The sequence below is a fragment of the Castor canadensis genome, chromosome 2, assembly GCF_047511655.1.
Source record: "Castor canadensis chromosome 2, mCasCan1.hap1v2, whole genome shotgun sequence".
NCBI classification, from domain to species: Eukaryota; Metazoa; Chordata; class Mammalia; order Rodentia; family Castoridae; genus Castor; species Castor canadensis.
In genome coordinates, this window is record NC_133387.1 from 160,355,024 (window position 1) to 160,371,266 (window position 16,243).

Below are 16,243 nucleotides of genomic sequence, written 5' to 3' on the forward strand. Positions count from 1 at the left end.
TGCCCCCCAGCTTTGTCTGACTCTGGGCTTGAGAGGACAGCATTCTTTTTGACTTGGGCACTTTGTGACAGGTAGGTGTACTTTCCTGTCTCCTCCCACCCATCATGTTCTGCACTGTGGCCCTGTAACACCTCATATCTGATTGCCACCCATGGATGACAGAGAACTTTCCATACTCTTGTCACATTTGAGCCTGGCCATAGCGTGTGAAGAAGACAGTGTGGGTGCCATTAATTCCATCATACCTATAGGGACACTGAGTCGTCAAGGCTCACTCAGCTGGTCAGGGTGAGAGGCAAGCCCAGAGGCCCAGTCCTGCCCTCTGGACCAGTGTTCTGCCCAGCTGTTGAGTGCATGGCGATCATGGCACACAACAAGCCAGGCCTCCCAGACCCTTGCCCAGGCATCTGCAGGAGCACCTGGCCAACCACCATGGGAGTCTTCTTTTCCCGCGTGTGAATCAGGCCTTACCCACACCCACAGAGTTCTCTGTGTGCTCTCAGGCACAGCACGCGAAATAGAGTCACGTGGCGCAGAGAATTCAGCCTCCCTCCTGAATCTGTTGATGGAAACGGGATGATAACAAGCGAGCAAGGGAAGAGTGGCTCTGTCCCCACTACAGAGGCTGTTTAGTGGCTGTGTCCATCTGCTTTGACTCCAAAGCCCTGAGCTTCTGGTTACCAAAGAATCCAACAAGAAAAAAGTCTGGCCCGTTTGGGTGGCCTCTGTTACAGTCTTGATGGTTCTCTGAGTTCAGGTGAGACATACCCTCCCAGAGTCATAGTCCCTTTGTTGGTCAAGCTGGGGTGATGATGTCTGGCCAGCCTCGCTCCTTGAGTGACAAGGAGGCTGCCATCTGATTCCCTGGCATGAATCGCACACATTTTATTGACCCTTTGCCTATGCTGGGGTCTGGATATGGTCACGGTTGACTGCAGGAGCTGTGGGTGGGAAGGACAGGGAGCCTTGGCCCCATGTGTGGTGGCTGGGGACAGCTTCCTGAGGAAGGGAATATTGGGTTGAAGTCTGTGGGTGAAGTTCAGAAAAAGAGCATCAAGCAGTGGGAATGATGAGTACAGAATTCCTAAGAGGAGAGAGCTGTTTAACAGCAGAGGCCTCTACTTCCCCGCCGAAGGACTTTATGTACCTTGCTCTCAAGCCTTCTGTTCAGTTTAGATCAGAACAGCGCACGCATCACCAGGTGCTGAGCAGTGACATGGCAGGGATAGACAGCCCACAGGCAGCTCCTAGGAGGACTAAGGCACCATGATTGGTGCACTGCCTCCATCTGGAGAGTGAGGCACAGCCAAGCACATCTCCTTGACCATGGTGCTGGCACGGAGGACCAAAGAGGAGCACTGGATACATTGCCCTTGGTTGTAGAGCTGTACCTAGCTGGCAAGGCACATAGGAGCTGTCCTTTCAGACTACCCGTGTGGCCTCAGGCACAGGGCCTGAGCTTTTAAATCTTGCATCCATCCTGGCTACAGCAGGATAATGGTAGGGCCCAGCTGGTGGGGCCGTGTGGGCATGACTGCCCCGCCAAGCAGGAGCTGGTCTGGAGAAGCATGTGGTTATGAGGGGCTGCTGTGGTTATTATGGGTATTGTTCCTACCAGGTCTGCTGTTACTCTTGACAGTCCTTGTCACCAGATTACAGAAGAGAGGCTGCCATTGAAGGTGTCCTCAGAGCCATGGGATCCTATTAGGCAGAGGGAGGTGGGCTCTAGGGAGAAGCAGAAACCCTGAGCATCAGGAAATGAGGGAGCCCTTGGTGATGGGGTCTTCACTGGGCACACCAATGTTTGGGGTCTCTGAACACATGTTTGGAGAGGTATGCAGATGGCTTCTCGGCCATCAAGAAAACAGCCAGCCAGTTCTGCACTTCAAAGCTATAGGAAACTCTAGTGACAGAAGACAATGACATGTCAGATTTGGAAAACAAAGGTCAGGAGATGAGAAATGCAATGTTCATCTTGATAAAATTTGTAAACTGTGGAAACCAAGGTTCACTTCCTCCAGGAAGCCACTCTGGATTACTCCACCCATTCTGGTTGCTCCAGGCTTTCACTTCCCCAACCCTGAAGCCTGCATTGAAAAGGTGTCTCTGTCCATGTGTCTCTGCCCCTGTGGGAGAGATGTTTCCTTGACACTTGGGCTATGGCCGGCCTGCTTAGTGGACTATTGGGAAGAGTAATAATCCATTTTAAATGCACAATATTTGCAGAGAACTAACAGGCCAGAACACTGAGCAGGTCACAGGTTGGTGGACAGGTCACAGGTTGTTGAGCTACTTCAGGTCTTTTAACCTCAAACCAGGTGTTTCCATACCACACTAGCTCCAGGGCTTTGTGATGACCCTGACTTTGTTCCAGCATCAGGCTATAAAGGCAGCAAAGCCAGCTGGACTGCAGGCCTCCAAAGTCCAACTCCTACACAGGAGACCACCACATGCCCTGAAGCAGCACTCCAAGTTCCAGGTCAGTGCCACCCTCCCTGCATAGAGCAGCTAGTTCCTTTTGCTCAGTAGGAAGTCACCAGGTCCCCAAAGTGGCCTTTGAGCAGGTGGTGCTGGGTTGAGACTCTGCGGGCATGAGGAGTGTCCCTTCCTGCTGAGGGGCCATCAAGCCCATGGAAAGAGCTCTGGCTTACTGAGCACAGATCTTTCTTTATAGAGAACTGTTGCTCACTTAAAAAGCCTGGACCCGTGATGTCAAGAGGTGACGTTTGCTTTGTGATAACATGCAAAGCAATTAACACCAGCAGCACATGTAGATGGTGATTTATGCTCAGAACTCCCGAGTATGTGTCTGAAATTCACTCTCTCAGCAGCCTGTGCTGGTGCCGGTGCCAGTTAAGCAACCGCAGTTGGGGGAGATGGGCACCCCCACCTGGGAGCCTCTTGAGGGTGTAAGTGGAGCTGTGGTAGGGCTTAGCTTCTAGATGCTCCTTACAAGGCCAGGTGACATGAGTCTAATGCACCATCCACTAGGGAATGACCAGTCTCATGTTTAATTTCTGGTGGTCTTTGGTATTTGTCAAAAAGTAATGCCCCCTTGGTTGAATGAGGGTGGAATGGGGCCCAGAAAAATATTTGAGACCCCATCTTAAAAATAACTAAAGCAAAAAGCACTGGGGGTGTAGCTCAAATAGTAGAGTGTCTGCCTAGCAAGTACAAGACCCTGGAGCAAAAAAGGAAACAAGAAAAATAGAATAAATAAAGGAAATGCCCCTCTTTCATCAGTTGTTGCACAGCATGGGATGCAATATAAGTCAGGAATACCCCAGGGCATGGCAGAAAGTGCTGGCTTTCTGAGCTGGCTTTGAGACCTAATCCAAGGGTTCCTACAACACCTTGCTTGCGAGTTGTAGCCAGGTAAGGTCTGCTTTCTCTCTGAAATTCCCTGGCTTTTCCTGTGGTCCCCTTGAGCTCAGGGACTTATGTCACCTGTGGTACGTGGTGCAGAATCACGCACAAAGCAGGCCCCTGTGAAATGCTGGTCACATCTGGCCAGCGTGCATGGCACACCTGTTACACAGGACCTAGAGCGGTGCTGGCCTAATGAGCGTGGTCTTTGGGCCCAGGTCTGAGCCAAGGGAGATGTCTTCGAGCCGCCATTGTGCAGGTGAGCCAGGCTGGGAATGATCTGAGGTGGGACGAGGAGCTCCAGGCCAGCATCTGAGGAGCAGCCACATCGAGGGGATGGGGCAGAGAACATTGAAGCCAAAGCCATGGCTCTCTGTGGTGAGAGGAAAGGAACTGCAGCCCTGATGTCACAGAGGACCCGGATGGCAAAGCCTTGAAGAGCATGTGCTGTAGATGATGTGACTTGGAGGCCACTGAGTGACTTCATAAGGGCATTCACAGTGTAGTGCTGGCTGAAGCCCACTGCATTGAGCCCCATAGTAAATGGGAGGTGAAGGCCAGTCACACCTGCCCTACAGCTGTGCTGGGGTGGGAGCTGGACAGGGACCTGCCTATGGGTAAGCCCTGGGGTGGGAGAGTCTGAGCTGCTTCCAGGAGCCAGCTGGATGGAATTGTTTATTAAGTAGGTGGATGGCTAGAAGCCTGACCAAGATGCATCTCAGACTTGCCAAAGATATCCATGAAATTCAGAGCCACACTCGCACAGTATGAAGCTTGTTAGTTCAGAGGTAGAATTGCCCAAGAGAACTTCCACTGGAAAAGTCAGGACAAGTAGGTGTTTCTTAAGTGAAATGGCATAGGTCAGATTTTTCTAGTAGTTTCCAAGGGAAAACGATGCCTTCAGGTTTAGTAAGCCTCTTGCATCTCCCTGGGTTTTGAGGACCATTTCTCCCCTTTTTGTTTACTGCTTCTTTTGTTAGTTGGGTGTCCCTGGAGCACACTGGCAATTTTTGGAGTGGTGAGAAAGAGCAGATTTTGGAGCTCCTTACGGTGACAGAGGGGATAGAGAGGGAAGAGCCTCAGGCCCACCCTCCGTGATGTGGAGTTGGTGAGGGCTTCAAGGAGAAGGGCTTCATAAACATAATATGTGGTGTATTCACATGGATCTGTGATGACCACCCTCCCCCCACCTCGTGTATCAGACTCTTTGGAGGTGGAAGGTGTGGTCTCTGCCCTGGTGACAGTGTCTGAAGGGGAGGACTGACAGAACGTAGAGAGTCTTCGGGGCTGCTGTGCAGGTCCAGAAGGGTAGCTAGACTGGCAGAGGGGAGGGAGCATATGAAGTGGGCTTGCCTCTTGCCCAGGGAGAGGGTGGGACCCCATCCTGTGTGTGCTCCTTCATGTCGCAGGTGAGAAGGCGGGCCTAGGACAGGCAGATTTCTTCAGCTCTGGCAGCTTCAGGACAAGAGCCTTGACCTTCCCTTGGAAGGGGCACTTGCTGTTGGAAAGGACCTTGGACTCCTGGACTCGCCTCGTCTGTGACACTCTGTCTGGGTGCTTTTGGATGGGGTGGGACAGAATGGCGTCTGTGTCACAGTGAACCTGAGAACCTGCTTCTCTTCATTTGCACAGTGCATGGCCTGCTTTCTGTGGCCACAGGGTGGGAGGGCAGCTTGCTGGCCGTGGCTAGTTCCAACTCTGAGTCACAGCCTGACCTGCAGCCTGGTGGGGATTTCCATGCGGCCCAGTGCTGTCTTCTCCTGTTTCCTGTCAGCCCGTGATGCAGGCCGTCTGCCAATGAGCCACCCAGGCCACTGAACCCCAAGAGCTCCTCAGTGTCCCTGCTGGCAGGGGATGTGTCCCCAGCATGGTGTGTGTGGCCAGCTTGGGTGGGCAGCTCTGGGAGGGCCGTGGATGACAGGGATGATGCCTGGGAGGAGGGTGGGTTTGTGGAGGAGGAGAGCTAGGTTAGGGCAGTTGGTACTGGGCCTGTAGGGATAGGAAAACCCAGGTTGGCCCCAAACACTGTTACCTACTGGCAAGAACATTTGTAAAGGAAACAAAACAGCAGACTTTCAGCCATTTAGCTCCCACCCTTAAGGGAAGGATGGCCAGGAAGGCTGCAGGCCAGAAGAAGCCCTGACCTTGGCAAATGTACCTGGGAGCCAGGTACATTTCATTTTGTGGGGCTCGGACACAGGGCTGCTAGATCCCACAAACTAGCATGAGTCAAGCCACCAGAGTTTGGGAAGTTAACCACAGTGAGGTCACAGTCATGTGCCACAGAATGACTTTTAGCAGCAACATGTTGGCCACAAGTACCCCAGTGGTCCCCTAAGATTACAACAGAGTGAACAGTCCCTGTGGTAGAGTGACGTCATAGCCCTGGGCACAGCGTCTCACTCACGTGTGGGATAATGCTGGTGTAGACAAATTCACTTTCTGCCAGTGGTATAAAAGTGTAGCACGTGTAATTAGACACAGCACCTAACTGTGCTATACTTTTTAATAGTTTTAGTGTCTACTTAACAATTCAGAAACCTCATTTTGTGAAGCGTGGAATCTGGCTGCTAGCTAGCCAGAAACAACCCACCAGGCTCTTCACTGAAGAGTACTTAGAAGAAAAACCGTCCCGTATGGTATTTTGCTGTGATACACGGGCAGCAGCTCACACATCTTGTGTCCATGTCTCTTAACTGCATCGTTTCTCTTGTGCTTTACTTCATCTTGTTAGTTTACTCATCACAGTCATGGAGCAACACGCTGTACCTAATGTACGTGCACACACACGGACCATGCCACCTGGGTGTGTGGCAGTGCACCCGAAATCAGATGTTTGCACAAGAAAATGAGAACAAACCAGGCATCAGAACATATCCCCGTCTTTAAGCAACGTGTGACTGTGTAATCAGGAGGCTCTCTCCTTCTGGGCACTCATCTGGGAAGTCAAAGGGTCAGAGGGTGAGGATAAAGGGGAGTAATTGTGGCAGGTGGCCAAAGCCTGAGGCTGGGTCTATCTATCACTGTGCCTCTGTTGACCACTTCTGGGCTGTACCTCTTCAGCAGCCACGGGATGTGTGTCCCTGCACCTCAGCCTTGCAGATTCTTTCTTTAGAAATTATTTCTTGCTTAGCCAGGTGCTGGTGGCTTGTGCCTGTAATCTTAGCTGCTTGTGAGACAGATTGCGAGGATTGTGGCTCAAGGCCAGCCTGGGCAATTAGTTTGCGAGACCCCATCTCCAAAATAACCAGAGCAAAATAGACTGGAGATGAGGCTTAAGCGGTGGAGCACTTTGCAAACATGGAGCCCTGAATTCAAACCCCAGTCCTGCAAAAAAAAAAAAAAAAGAGAGAGAGAAAGAATTCCTGCTAGGTACATGTGCAGAGAGTCTCTGTGAGGTGACGTTTCCTGTGTCTGCCTAGATCCATGCTGTCTTTTTGTGGGGCTGACCCCAAGGAGCACTTGCTGTCCCAGTGAATGCATGCACCCCTGTCCTTGCTGTCTCTGGCATGCCAGGTGTCACCCTGTGACCCAGTCTCAGGCCCGCTCCCTTAGCCCACTGCAGGTGAAGGCAGTAGGCACAGATGATAAGAATTCACCACTTTCTTGGCCTCCTTGGGCCTTTTCACTTTTATAGCTCTAAAGAGACATCTGCGATGGCTCACATCCAGAGTGCGTGGTATTTATTTTTGATTTGAAATATGAAAAGCATTTTTTTAAAGACAACTGACTCCTCTGAGTCATGCCCAAGGGAGCGAACAGCCTGAAATATGAGCCTGTGCTTGCTGGAGGAGGATGACAGAAGAGGCTGCTGCAGGGCTGACTCGGGCTGGGTTAGGTCACCGCTCCACTCAAGTGCACTGACCAGAAGAGCAACATGTGGGCAAGAGCCGCGGCCATGGGGTAATTTATTGCAGCCACTCGCTTAACCAGGAACCCCACATGCTGGCTTCCCACAGGATGGGCTGGCGGCATGGAAACCCACACACAGGCTGTGTTGAGCAATGGGCTTGAGTAAGAGTTATCTTACTTGGCAGGGTGGGTATGTGGGGGTGTGGGTTGCTGAGAAAATACCTTTGAAGGACAGCCTGGGTCCCTGGGTACTGCTTGTTTTTTTTTTTTTTTTCTCTTGCCAGTAGTCTGGTGTTAGAACGCACACAACTCACGTTAGTTCAGCCTTGACAGCTCTCTTCGCAGCCTCCTTTGGGTTGTGGTGCCATCTTGCCAGGTGGGTCAGGCCAGGTGTTCTGAGACTCTGCTTCAGGTGAGGAGACTGCAACTGCGACTCTTGTCCTCTGTTGCTTCTTGAGTAGTGGGGCAAAGCCAGAGCACTGTACCTGCACCTCAGACTCCCAGGGCTCTGGGACCTCCTTTCTCCTGGCCCACTACCACAGATGTCTGTTCCTTGCTTCTCCCTAGATTTAGGGGGACATTCCCATATGTGGCCGGGAACCCGCATTTTAAACTGATTCTTCTGGATCTTCATGTTGAAGTGGTCCAGAGGCTGACCCTGTTATAACCTCCCTTCTCAGACAGCAATCCTGTGACACCCACAGAAGCATCATAATGTGTTTGGGGCCCCTCTCCTCCTGTTGAATGCCCACTCCTCAAGAATAGCCCTTTTCTGTCTTGTCCGTGGCTGTTCCCCAGTGCCTTGGACAGTGTCTGGCATGTAGGAGACCAAAGTAAATACTTTTTGAATGAACCAGCCTTCCTTAGCTCCTTGGGCAGTGTGGCAGACTTTCTTGTTGTGTGGTGGGTCTGGTTCTGTCTTTGTGACTTTGTATGTCATGTGACATTGCTCAGTCTCATCCATAGAATGGAGGGTGAGGCAGGAAGCTCCCTCGCAGCTTCCTCATGAGAAGACGAATGCTACCTATACATTCGTCTTGGGTTTTGGCTCAAGGTAAGGTGCTCAGCAGGCAGCCCTGCCTGCTGCTACTGCCTGGTGTCTGAGCATGAGTGGCAGGGTCACTGTGGCAGTCAGTTTTTCCACTGCCATCAAGTGGGATTAATTTAGTTCTCAGACAAAGTAGGGGACTGGGCACTGTGCCATGGGTTGCCTTGGCCTCAGATCAAGACTAGACGCCAGTATAAACCCAGGTGGCCAAGCCGAGGACGCTCCCAGAGCCAGGTTCACAAATGGATGAGTAAATATTTACCCTGTCTGAGGTCAAATGGGAACCGTCTACTAGCATTGTGCTTTTGTCCCCTCCTTCTCTGCTTTCTGTCCCTCCCCCTTTAAAAAAGGAAACTGAAGATTGGCAGGGTAAGTAACTGGCTTGACAACCAGCCGCTAGTATGACCTTGGTCCTGTCTGTGTCCTGGTCCTCCACTGGTACATCGCCCTCCTTGAGCCTCCCCAGGTTGCTGCTCACTCAGCCTTTCACTTCTCTGAGCTGCAGCCTGTAGACAGAGGACAGGAGTCATTCAGCCTCTGCCTCCACCTGGACAAGAGCCCCATTTGGCAACATGTTTTATGCAGCACATGTCCTCTCATTAAACATGTCCTTCGTTTCAGTCTTGGAGTTCCTGAAGGTGAAGGACTGTGTCTGTACCTTTAAGCTGTTCTTTATCGGTTGGGTGGTTTCTACTTCCCACTCCACCACATACACTTGTGTCCACAAGATGCTGTGTCAGCCTTTCTTCACAGGTGATGATGAAGTTCGTGTCCAAGGCCAGAGTAGACAGCTAGAGCCCAGAGGGCCATGGGGCTGGAAGTGACAAGGGAGGCTATTTTTAATGGAGTCAGGGGAGCTGAGCTTCTGAAATGTGGTAATACTCAGCCTCGCTAATGAATTCCTCTGAGAAAGAATCTTATCTGTGTTGCTCATCGGTTGTCTATTTCTGGGTTCCTGCCTGCACTGTGGCCAGGAAGTTCAAAGGCAACAAAATAAAAGTCACCTTCCCTATCACTCACCCGTTTTGGAATGTGACTAATTCTGAGCTAGCCAAGGCTTGGCCAGACGTGGATATGGTTCTACATGGGCTCCATTCTGTGGTTTGTCATTCCTTGGCCTGGTTGGTGGGGGTGGGATGAGATGTCAGGCATCTCTAGGATTGCATGATTTAGAGGACACAGGGTGTGGGCTGCATGCTTTGTCACATGGGCAGTGAAGAGCTTAGACTTGGAGTTGGAACTGGGTTTGGATCCCACCTTTCTCTCTTGACCATCTGGTAGACTTGGCCAAGTCACTCAGAGAACCGCAGAAACTTACCAAGGCCACATAGTCAGAGGAAGTGTTTGGATTTAGACCAGGGCTTGCTGACGTCAGAGCCAGGGTGTTCTGTTCACCTGTCCTCCTTGCCATGCTCAGAGAGAAAGGATTTGCACAGAGCCACTCAGGCTGAGTATTCAAGGAAAGTGCCAGCGTGCCTTATCAGCAGGGCTAAGATACCACTTCAGGAGGCCTGGGCCTGCTTTGGTTGTGGCTGTGTTTATATAAAAGCCACATCCCACTTACTCTCAAGTTCTTCCTAAAAGGCAGACACTGGATTTGGCAGAGCTGGATTGGTGGTAGTTGGTGGTGTATGTGGTAGCGGTGGAAGAAGGGGTGGCAGACAGCAATTATAGAGGACAGGGAGCAGGGCTGTGCTCCCCCTGCCACCTGGGAATGCCCAACTCTTGGTGAGGCTCCAAGCAGCTGGGACTTTATGCTTGGGAACCTCTAAGAATGTGGGGAGGCTGGGATTGAGCAGGCACTTGAATGCAGTGTATGTCCTGCACTCACTCCTTTACCCACTCACACAGCACATGTCTACTGACTGCGTGCTTTGGCCAAGAACACTGGTGGTCACCTTGTCCTGCATGATCCTGCCGGAGCCTCTGAAGTGCTCAGCACTGTTCCTTTGCATAGGGCAGGAAGCTGAAGCTCATGGTGGTGGTCCCTTGCAGGATCAGATGACCACTGACTGGAAGAGGTGGGACTTTAGGACTAAGGGGCTTTGACTCACTTGTCCATCTTTCTGTCCAGCCATCCACCAGCAGGCGTCGAACTCTGTTCTGAGGCTTTTCTGAGCTTTTGTTTTCAATGTGTTTGTTTTGTTTTAAGAGCAGTCACAATGCTCCGGAAGTTGACTGGTGGCTGACACTGCTGCATGCCAGGCCCTGTGCAGGGTGCAGGTCATAGTACTTGAGAGATCCCACCCAGTCCTGTTGTAATGTAACTTCCTGAAGGTGATGCAACTTCCAGCCTATCCCTCCAGAGCCCTGATTGAGCCAGTTACCTCACCTCTGAAATGGGGTTAAGTGCTGGTCCTGCCATGAAATTTGCTGTACCTTCCCGTGAGGCCTTGTCTGTGCATCAGCTTTGCAGGTGTAAAACAGGGGAAGGGGTAGCCCGTCATACTCTTCTTCAGAAATCAGCCTTCCTGGGAGCCTGTTCTCAGGACCCTGCCTGGCTATGAACACTACATAAGCAGGACAAAGAGGTACAGTGTGTGAATGCCCCATTAGGGCATTTCCTTGGCCCTCTTCCCTCATTATGCAGGGCAGGCTGAGGCTGTGGGCCTTCTTAGGCTAGTAGAGTCAGTCATCCCCCATGGAATGGACTGCCTAGCTAACCTGCAGAGAACCTGTCAAAACTGATGGCCATTGGAAGCCCCCACACTTTAGAAACAAGGACTTCATGACAGGTGGAGGTCTTGGAGATAAGTAGCAAGGCTCTTACGCTGAGAAGGAGAAGCAGGGTCCCGAGACCAGCCATGCTGCCTCTGCACTGCAGATTCTACAGGAGTGTCTTTCCTCATGTTGAGCAGCAGCTTCCCATGCTGGGAACCTCACCCTGTCCCACCAGAAGGGAAAGCAGAGAATTAAACACTTGTGGGAATGACCTGTCCTTTCAGCCAGGGGGCTTGGAAGAGGACCACCTCACTGTTCTGCCCTGTCTGAGATAGAAAATCAGGGAGCATTCACATTGCAGGGTACCTTCCCCCCTCTACATGTGCACACCCCTGGAATGGGCAGCTGGTGCTTCCTGTAGGGGCAATGGGAGAGGGGAGCTGGAAGGCAGGACTCCCAAACTTGACCGTCAGATTTGAGAGGCAGGGGCTCCGAGGCTCTGGAGTAGGAAGAACTGTGGGGGAAAGAGCAGGTGGGTTCCCGGTGCCTTCACTGTGACTGGGCCATAACACAACTCTCTGAGCCCTATTTGCATGTCCGGAGCAGGAACTCACGCACAGGTTTGAGTGGCCCCTCAGGAGCTCTGTGTTGAATGACAGGAAGCCTGAGCGTTCTACCATGGGCAGGCTGTCGGGCCCAGCACTCTGAGCAGCCTGTGTGTTTCTCTCACTGTAATAAGCTTTTTGGGGTTGAGCAGAAACCGGCCTCCCTGTGACTTCATCCTTAAACAGCCCATCCTTAAGCCTCACATCCTGCAGGACATTCTGTCTGTCGGCTTCTCTCCTTCAGAGCAGCAGCTTCCTTCTTGGTTTCTCCTCTGACCATGTCCTCACCTTCTCGCCCTCCTGCTCAGTCATGTAATTGCCTCTCCAGCAAGTTCATGGCACCTCCAATGTCACACCCAGGATGCAGAAGCCACGCCAAAGCACCAGGGACCCTGGGCTCCCCGGTGTGGGGTGTGCCTCTCCTCCGTGCAGGTCACTGTGACAATCTGATTTGACGGAATGGTGAACTCAGCGACATTTGCTGAACTGCTGAAAATGGGAAAAGCCCTCTAGACCTTCCCGCTGTCCTCTCACCAGGGGAAAACCACGTCCCATTCAGCCCATCCGGGCACTTCGCAGCTTAGAGCCCTGTCTTCCTCACTCAGGGCCCCAGATAGTGTTGCCCCAGATGCCAACACTGAAACTTAATTGGAATTTTTAATGCATTTTTTTGGGGGGAGGGCTGTGTTTCTATTTGCCTTGACAAACAATGAGAAGGAAAACAAGTATGATCTTATGCCAGAAACTATGGAGCCAAATCTGAAATTAATTTACAAAGTCATTAGTATTTTCCATTTGTGAGCCCAAAATGAATGTAAGCACAGTTCCTTATAATTAACTATAAATTAGAAAAGGATTGGGAGGACTTTTTAGGGAAACAGACACCAAACTCCTGCTAAAGCAGATGGGAGTGGGACTGAAGAGTTGCTTTGGTCTCCCTCAAGTCTGTGACAGACTCAGATATTCCCCAGAAGAGAGCAGTTTTCCAACAATTTGAAAACTGACAGCGTTCTCTAGAATGACCTGTTCTAACCTTCCCATTTTCTGAATGAGGCAACTGAGAGATTCAGGGAGGGTTGGCCAAAGTCACACAGCAGTAAGGTCAGAACTGGAACCAGAGCCCACCCTTCTGAGTCCATGGCCAGTGGCTCTGGCTGCCACTGCGTTTTTGCATGCTCAGATGCCTGTGCCTTTCCTGTTTCCAGTAGGTTCCAAATGCTCCCTGCTGAAGTGGTATGCCTCAGTGGAGAAGAGGGAACACGGTGATCAGTCACTGAGGGTTTCAGATATGCTGGCGCCCACCTAGCCTCACACTGGCCACAGGATAGAGCTGTGGTCTCCTTGTAAGCAGCATGGTTATTTCTATGGCTGCCCTCTGTCTCCCCCCTAAGCCAGGGAATCTGCTGTTCTGAGAAGGAAATCAGCCCAAAGCTAATTAGCAGTGAGTATGTGTCCGTGTTTAGTAGAGGTTTGCTATCCCTGTGATTCCCTGGTCTCAGATCATCTGGGCCTTAGTTGTCACGGAGCCACCATGGGGAGGCAGGAAAAGCCTTTGAAGAGCTGTCCCTAACCCATTTGAGGCAAAGCCCTGATGTCATTTCCCTGGACAGTGTGTGTGTGAGACAGACAGGGCCAGCCACCCAAGGAAGCCAGTGCGCAGAGTTCGTGGGCCTTGATGTGATGTTTTCCTGCCTACCGGCTACCATAGAGGGCATAGAGTGCCCTGTTTTCAAGTTTTCCAGCTCCCTTTCCTTGATGAACTTGACCGCAGCCCACCCCTAGGATTTTCTTTGGTTCCCTATGATACCAGGCTGTGTGCGTGTGGAGGAGTGAGATAATTTAAGGCATGCCTCCAGCTGGCAAAGAGCCTGAAGGCGCGTATTGAAGAGAGCTGGGTTTCCTTCCATGTGTTGTTAAAGACCATCCTACCAGCAGTAATACTCATGAGCAGCACCGTGCCAGGCCTGCGGAGAGCGATGTGTGTGCTGGGTACTGCACCCTTGGCAGCTACCTGGGCAGCAAGTGGTAAGGGCCCTCTCTACAGACAAGGACACAGGCTTAAATAGCTGGTATGTCATGAACTGGTGAGGGATGGAAGTGGGGTTGCATCTGAAGCCAGGTGCCTTTTAGAGCCTGCCAGTGTCCTGTGGCATGGGTGTGTCCAGTGGGCTGTGCACGAGAATGGAGGTGAGAATGGTCACTAGGAACTTTTCAGGAGCAGGGCAGGTGTTGGCGACAGAGCTGGCCTGGTTGTGGAGCTGAAGGAGATAAGATGGCAGGGAAGGGCTATCCATGGGAAGGCTCTCTGTGCCAGGGGTCAGCAATCTGGGCTCAGGCACTTGTGAAGGCCAAAAGGTGGGTTGGTAGAGGGGAGAGAGTGACCCCATGGAAGGTTGGAGAGGCTGGCCCCAGGAGCCCTTCTCGCCCCTGGGCCTCCTGCTTGGGCCTGAGTCCAGCCTGCCTCCTGTTGGAAGTTCACTTTGCTCTTCTGGGAAAGGAAGGGCTCATAATGCCCATTCACCTTCCTGTTAGAGGAGACAAGCTGACACCGGACACTTCTTACAAAGTGCAGGTAGACCCCTCTCCAAATAGTAGCTTCTTTCCCTCCACTTACTCACTTAAAAAATAACCTCTTTCCTTATACTAACAAAAAATGAGAAGACAGGGCCAAGTTACTATGTTGCTGCATACTTACTCTCAAGCCAAGAATTTCCTAAGTGTTTACATGCCAACAAGTCCTTTCAGTTTTCTCAGCTGCCTCTTGCTGGGTCAGATACTTTCTCCAGGACGACTATTTGCATGCAAATGTATGCGTCTTCATTGCAGCATAAAAACACGGAAACTCAGGTTACCACAGCTAACAGGTGTTGGTGTTTTCCACCTTTGTAATGCCTGCCTCATTACTAAAAACATAAGCAAGGCCTCCTATTATCTGTCCTCCCCACTTTTCTGGCAGCCTATTGTTGGTGAAGCCACATAACTGGAAGGGATGTGTTTGAACCTCCAGAGCCAAATGGTCAGCAGCTGGGAGAAGCAGCCTAAATATCCAGGAAGAGGGGAGCTGCCTCAGCCCACCCAAACCCAGAGGGAAGTCAGTCGCAGTTGTAAGTTCATTGCCTTCGACTTAAAACTTCACTCCCCATCTCCCACTTAATTGCAAATAAATTTGAGATTTGCCATCTTGAGTTTCCAGGATCATCTGGACCTTTCATTTGAGTGAATATATCCCAGAGGCCCTCATTCCTAGACAGGTATTTGTTTTGTTTTGTTTTTGTTTAGTGCTCTTTCCCCTTTGATCTCAACAACAATAGAGGCTTATTGTAGAAAATTTAGAACAGGGAAATAAAGATTAAAATTACCTGCTGCCCTCCTACCCTAACCTCTCCCTCACAGGTATTTCCTTTCCATCACCCTAAGGGCAGAAGGTGGAGGCTCCTGGTTTCCTACAAGTGGGGAGCCAGCACCATGGTCTTGGGAGTTCCCTAGCAAGTTGCTAGGTCTTGGGAGTTCCCTAGCAAGTTGCTGCTTAGGGCAGCAGTTCCTTAGCTGCCCTAAGCTGGTGGCAGCCACCCCCTACTCACAGCTGGTTAGGAGCAGTCACTGGCCTGAGGTCAGGCCAGTAGGCAGGGCTGAGACCAAAAGCCCTCCTCCGTGGGGTTTTCCCAGGAGGTGTGTTCATGGGGTGGGGTCTAAGCCTCCCCTCAACCTGTTCTGGATCTGGTGACATGTACAAACAGAGGGGCTCAGCTCCTTTTCCAAGGGAGCTAAGGAGTAAGGGAAAGACCAGCTGCTCTCATGGGTTTGCCTATTTTCCATTTACTGTTTTCACTCAGTAAACATTTTTTTCTTTGTTGAGATGGTCTCATTATTATGTGGCCTTGTCTGACCTTGATCTCAAGCTCCTCCTGCCTCAGCCTTCCGAGTGCTGGAATTAAAGATGTGTGCTACCACGCCTGACTCCAGTAGAGGCTCCTGTTTCCTTCACAGTCTGGGCAATTTAAGCAGATGGCATGGGTTCTGAGAGTCAGTTTAATACCTCAGCCATTTCTGTGCATGACAGAAATGCTCTTCTGAAGTATATTCCTTTGTTTATTTATTTGGAGATACTGGGGGTTGAACTCAGAGCCTTGACTTGCTAGGCAGGTGCTCTACCGCTTGAGCCACACCCCAGCTCACATTTGAATTTTTTCAACTGAAATGAACCTCATTAGGATCACTTCTTTTCCATGAGCATTTTGCTGGAATTCTGGCATTTTTGTTTGCTTTCCCCAGTTCTGGGGATCAAACTAGGGGCCTTGTGTATGCCAGGCAGGTGCTCTCTCACTGAGTCATATCCCAGCTCTGGTTCCATCTTGTCTGTTGACTTGCTTGTTGGTACTGATTTTAGCTTCTGCCACTCTGGAATTTTCTCTTGTGTCATTATTTCTACCTAGACCCATTTTCCTGGGAAAATCCTGCATATCTCTGAGTTATTGGATTCTCTCATTAGTGTTTAGTCAGTGACTTTGTCTGCAGTTTTAGCTGCTCTCAGTTTTATTTTGTGTTGGACTTTTTTTTCTTCTGTGAGGTTTATTTTTTCCTGGGTCAAATTTTCAGTTTTTGAATGTTGCCAAGAAATATGCTACTCCAGTCTGCTTCTTATTTTCAACAAATGTTTAAGAAGTGTAATTTTAGCCGTTACCAATTGTGTTGGGGGTGTTAATTTCTCTCA

General features: G+C 50.8%; 1 protein-coding gene and 1 long non-coding RNA gene across 2 annotated transcripts in view; both read left to right on the forward strand.

The window, feature by feature from the left end:
* The window catches only part of Smad3 (SMAD family member 3), a 102,226-nt gene that overhangs the window by 40,799 nt on the left and 45,184 nt on the right, over positions 1 to 16,243 (forward strand). The gene's annotated exons all lie outside the window — the stretch shown is intronic.
* On the forward strand, positions 7,638 to 14,717 carry LOC109701516 (uncharacterized). Its single transcript, XR_002213820.2, has 2 exons — positions 7,638 to 13,557; positions 14,489 to 14,717. It is a non-coding gene; the product is annotated as an uncharacterized lncRNA (long non-coding RNA).